This window comes from Bidens hawaiensis, unplaced genomic scaffold (assembly GCF_021521415.1).
Source record: "Bidens hawaiensis isolate Kalapana, Puna unplaced genomic scaffold, B.hawaiensis_p1.1 tig00072928_1, whole genome shotgun sequence".
Taxonomy (NCBI): Eukaryota; Viridiplantae; Streptophyta; class Magnoliopsida; order Asterales; family Asteraceae; genus Bidens; species Bidens hawaiensis.
In genome coordinates, this window is record NW_027502711.1 from 41,984 (window position 1) to 47,983 (window position 6,000).

At 43.5% G+C, this 6,000-nt stretch overlaps 1 pseudogene; it reads left to right on the forward strand.

Moving 5' to 3' along the window:
* The first annotated feature begins 985 nt into the window (after nt 1–985).
* Nucleotides 986–3,612, forward strand: LOC143606070 (G-type lectin S-receptor-like serine/threonine-protein kinase At1g34300 pseudogene; annotated as a pseudogene).
* Nucleotides 3,613–6,000: the final 2,388 nt, after the last annotated feature.

Genomic DNA, 6,000 nt, shown 5'->3' on the forward strand with positions numbered 1-6,000 from the left:
TAATCTATATCGACGGTCATGTATTGGATAATTTGGAAATCATGAAATGATTTTATTTTTAATGATATTCCTCTTTCAGTGTTGAAGATGATAAATAACATAAAGGTAACATTATTTTTATGGGTGAAGAACATAATTAAACGCTCAAACTTGGAATGGGAGAAATTGTGCAAGTTTAGTTATGTGAATTTCCCATTATAGTTTGTTGTATGTTTTCGCCTTGTAAAGTTTATTTTTTGTTTGTATGTTGTTGGGCTTCTCGCGTCTTGTTAGTAGCCCCTTTTCCTTCTTTAATATTATTGGCTTTCAACAAAAAAAAAATACATGTAAAGATATTCATTAATTTTGTTACTCGCTTACCGATCCTTAAATGTGTATGATGGACTGATGGGTGTTTACATGTTTTAAACACGTAATGGACCCATGATAAGAAGCCATTAGTAGATTAGGAGACAAAGCTTAACCTTATCATCTTATTTGGTAAGGTTATTGACAAGCTACTTGAATCATTTGTTAAAACCAAACTTGTATACTCTTTTTGTAAAGTAACATCTATTTGTTAACTTATGATATTGGCATACCGCAACATGTGCCCCGTAAAGCAAGTTTCATGACACATGTTTTTTTTAACAGTACGCTACAAAGTCTATCAAATTCTTGAAAGCCAACAAATTTGACCTTTCTGTATTAGACTTTCAAACTAGAAAACAGAAAAGACCTTCCAACTTGAAATTAAGTAATTGCTTTTTTATTAGCTCGTATAAAATATAGCAAATGTTAACATAATTATCAATTAATTAATTAATTATATAAAATAAAGAGATTATAATAGTCGAGGGATAACATATGATAAAACATGTAATAATATTCTAGCCATCCTTTGACTAATCTCCATTACCAAGTCAAAGTCTTCTTTCCCACTGGCAATCAACTCACACCTGTGCTCATTCAACTATCTCAAATGCTCACCACCAAACCCTAAACAATGATCACCTTCCTCCTCATCACCACCACCACCGCCACCAACCCCACCGTCACCTGGACCTCCCCCAACACCACCTTCTCCTTCGGCTTCATCCCAAACCCCACCTCCCCAAACTCCTTCTTCGCCGCCGTCACCTTCAACGGCATCTCACTCTGGACCGCCGGAGGCGAATCCGGCGCCGTTGACTCCACCGCCACCATCACCTTTCTCCCCGACGGCAACCTCCGCCTCACCAACGGCTCCACCAACACCGTCGTCTGGGAATCCAACACCGCCGGCCGCGGCGTCACCACCGCTACTCTCACCGATTCCGGTAACCTCGTCCTCCGAAACGACACCGTTTCAGTTTGGAGTACGTTTGATAAACCCTACCGATACTATACTCCCGGGTCAAAACTTTACTACCCCAGTAACGTCTTACGCTCCGGGTTATACTCGCTCCGGTTAATCGATTCCGGTAATTTAACTCTTCGTTGGAATAATTCAATTGTGTATTGGACGTTAGGGTTAAACTCGTCATTTGACGATAACTTAACTTCCCCAAGCTTAGGGCTACAACCGATTGGAATATTATCACTTTCAGATCCAATGCTTTCATCTTCTGTTATTATGGCTTACAGTAGTGATTACGCCGAAGGCTCCAATGATATTTTCCGGTTCACGAAACTAGACAACGATGGTAATTTAAGAATTTATAGTTCCTCGGCCGGTAACACCGCTAACCCGAATGTAAGATGGGCTGCTGTGAGTGATCAATGTCAGGTGTTTGGCTACTGTGGGAATTTGGGTATTTGTAGCTACAACGGGTCCGATCCCATATGCGGTTGTCCCTCACAGAATTTTGATTTTATTGACCCGATGGATAGACGGAGAGGCTGTCGGAGGAAGGTGGAGATCGAGAATTGCCCTGGGAGTTCGACGATGTTGGAGATTGATAACGCTAGGTTCTTGACGTACCCGCCTGAGTTGTCTTCGCAGGTGTTCTTTATTGGGATTTCCGCGTGTCGGTTGAACTGTCTTGTGAGTGGTTCGTGTATCGCGTCGACGGCGTTGTCGGATGGGACGGGTTTGTGTTATTTGAAAGTTCCGAGCTTTGTGAGTGGATATCAGTCACCTGCGCTCCCGAGCACCTCGTTTCTTAAAGTGTGTGGGCCTGTGACACCGAACGCGGTTAGCAATTCGGATACGAGCATGCGGTGGAAGCTTAGACCGTGGGTCGTGGTGGTGGTTGTGGTCGGTACTCTTTTTGGGCTTTTGGCTGCTGAACTCGGGCTATGGTATTGGTGCTGTAGAAATAGCCCGAAACTCGGGGTGTTATCGGCTCAATACGCGTTACTTGAGTATGCATCTGGTGCACCGGTCCAGTTTTCATACAAGGACCTTCAACGGGCCACGAAAGGGTTCAAGGAGAAGCTTGGAGCCGGTGGGTTTGGTGCGGTTTACAAAGGGGTGTTAGCCAACCGAACCACGGTTGCGGTTAAACAACTCGAGGGGATCGAGCAAGGCGAGAAACAGTTTCGTATGGAAGTCGCAACGATTAGCAGCACACATCATTTAAACCTCCTGAGACTCATCGGGTTTTGCTCTGAGGGTCGTCATAGGTTATTGGTATACGAGTACATGAAAAATAGTTCTCTTGATACGTGTTTGTTTGCGTCGGATGAACCGTTGCAATCGGGTAAGTTGTTAAATTGGGAGACTCGGTTTAATATCGCACTCGGAACGGCTCAGGGGATAACGTACCTTCACGAAGAGTGCCGGGATTGTATCGTGCATTGTGATATAAAGCCCGAGAATATTCTTCTAGATGAGAATTATAACGCGAAGGTGTCCGATTTCGGGCTAGCTAAGTTGGTGAACCCAAAAGACCATCGGTACCGCACGTTAACGAGTGTGAGAGGGACCCGCGGGTATTTGGCTCCTGAATGGCTTGCGAACCTCCCGATAACGTCTAAATCAGATGTTTATAGTTACAGGATGGTTTTGTTGGAGCTCGTGTGTGGGAGACGGAACTTTGAGGTCTCAGAACAAACAAACCGGAAAAAGTTTTCGGTTTGGGCGTATGAGGAAGTGGATAAGGGAAATGTCGAGGCGATAATCGACACAAAGCTTATTAACCACGAACAAGTCGATATGGACCAGGTTCGGCGAGTTATTGAAGTGAGCTTTTGGTGTATCCAAGAACAACCGTCACATAGACCGATGATGGGGAAGGTGGTTCAGATGTTGGAGGGTGTGGCGGAGGTTGGGTAGGCGCCGGCTCCTAAGGCGGGGACCGCGCCTGCCTTAGACGGGTCGGTGGCGGGGACCAGTGTGAACATGAGTAGTAGTGTGTCTACCTTTGCAGCATCGGCTGTGCCACCGTCGTCTTCATCGTCTCTTCAGACAACAAAAGGGTCGTCGTCGTTTGCTTCGGGGATGAATATTGAGAAGGTGTCATCATCGTTGTTGCATTCGGATACGATGTGAGTTTGACACGGTTCGGTTTGTTTGGGATCAAAAGTGTATAACTAATTGTTGCATATTTATGAAGTGGTATATGAAGATGTGTAAGTAGAAATGTTATTGTTGTATGTGGAAAAGGATCTTCAGCCATGTAAATACATATATTGATGGGTTGAGTTGTATTAGGAATGAATACCAATGTTGTTTGAAAAAGAATGATTATATTTTGGGTTTTAAGAATCTATAATTGAGTTTATTTATGAGTTTATATAAATAAAACCATCTAAAGCATTAAACTTCTTCAAATTCCAGTATTTCATATTAGCACACTCGCACTTTATGATAATGTACAGTTGAGTTGACGTCATGTATATTATTGTTTACTTAACATAATTATAATTATAGAATAGAATAGCATAGCATAAAATTTTAAATGTTTTGAGAATTATTATTTAAATAAATAATAATATAATAGTTGATATAATGTATGTAAACCATTGTTGTTAGTTGTTACTGCTACTGATGCCTTTTGTTATGTTATGTATGCATGGTTTTAAGTTTGTATTTAGAATACAATAAACTTATGGCAACCTGCAACTTTTGGCTCCGTCCAATAACATAACATAAAAAGTTACAGGGTACCTCGAAGGCTCGAACCAGTACCGTATCTTTTGTATGGTACAGTAATTTATTTTAATTGTTTGATTGTGAAGAAACACTAAGTTACCCCGGCAGATTACGGATAATCTTAGGGTCAAGTAGATGTTTCCCACGAGGGTTAGGTCCGGCAAAGATGGTTATTCTTCTGATGACCTGCAAAACAAACACCGTGAGCTCGTCACTGAGAAAGGGGGGGGGGGGTAGCTCCTTGTGACCACCCTCCGGCGTGAGAATCAGACTAGATTGCTCTTAATATAAATGTATATTAAGAGAAATAGCTAGAGCAGATAAGATATGTGATGGTATAAGATCGTATATGATACCGTTCCAAGGTGTTGGAGTATTTATAGCCGAAGGTAGGTTTCCAAGCAGGTACAGCCAGCTGTATAATATTCCTTTTCTACCAACTGTGGGCTACGCACGTGCCATGCTGGTGGTTGGTGGGTAGGCAGCGGCTGATAGTGACATGGCCGGCTGTGTACCATTCCTTTTCCACCAACTGCAGGCTATGTACGTGCCACGACAAGGGTTGGTGAGTAGGCAGCGGCTGATAGTGACATTTTGTACTAGAGCGTGCTCCTCGTCGTACTGTTGTCAGTAAGCTGTCACCCTGTGATTGGTTCATGGGCTGCTTTGGTCAGATCTTGTCTATTTTGTCCATACCTTGGCAGGTATAGTACAAAAGATCCTCCAGAAGCGTACTGACTGGCTCATTTGGGCGGGAGTATTCCCGCCTTGCTCATTCCTTCTTTAGATGACATTACTAAATTATTGAGAGTTAGTGCCTTGTGCGTGTAGCCTTGCTATTAGTGCGGGTAGCCTTCCCTGATGGCTTGTATCCGCAGCTGCGGGAACAGGCGGGGTACTTCACCATTGGGAGGCTTTTCCTGCGGGAACAGCTGGCGTACTGCGCGTAAGGTCTTCTCTCTGAGCATGGTGGGTCCTGCGGAACCGGTTGGTCTTTGCGCAGACGTCCCTCTTCAAGGTGAGTCTTGCGGGTCCAACTGGGCCCTGCTGGGACCTACCTCTTCAAGTCCCCCCAGTACAATGTTCTTCTCATGAATTGTTAATAAGTGAGGTGAACTTTTGGACTTAAGCAAAGGGTTTTGAAAAGGGTTTTTAGTTTTAAGGTTTTCCGTGGGGATTCTTCCCGCGGTTTTCCTAATGTCACGTGCAGAAATTTCCGACTTTTCTGCTTGATCTTTGGGTATAATGCGGGTAGGTGTGTAACCTCCTCGCAAGTCAGGAGCGTTGAGTTTCACTTGTGTAGATTCTCCACGAGGTTTTGGTAGTTTTAGACATAGTGATCAATTATGTTAAACAACCAATTCCATCTTGGAGCTTCAAACAATCTAGTTCTCAACGTTCCCGCTATGCGGGGATGTTATTTCCCTTTCCACAAGCATGGCCCAGAAGATCCTTCTTGGTTTTAATTCCCTGCAAGTGCTGAGTATGTGAAGGGTTTCGCCTTGACACTGTACCCGCACTCGTCTTATAGTTACTTGACTTCCAAGGTATTATTGGCTTCAATTCCCTGCATGTGCTAAGTATGTGAAGGGTTTCGCCTTGACACTGTACCCGCACTTGTCTTACGGTTTCTTGGTTACCAAGGTATTCTTGGCTTTAATTCCCTGCAGGTGCTAAGTATGTGAAGGGTTTCGCCTTGACACTGTACCCGCACTTGTCTTACGGTTTCTTGGTTACCAAGGTAAGGGGGTATATTCCCTCTTATTTTTTAATCTTTGTTTCACGCATGTTTTAGTTTAACTTAGCAATTTCTTGAGTAGTTTGGATAAGTTAACCTTTCAACGTGGCAGATGATAGGTTAAAGTTTTGCTCTCTTTCGTGATTGTGCGGGTAAGACCGTCACTTTCACTTGGCTAAACTTTACCTATATCTGACCTGCGTGA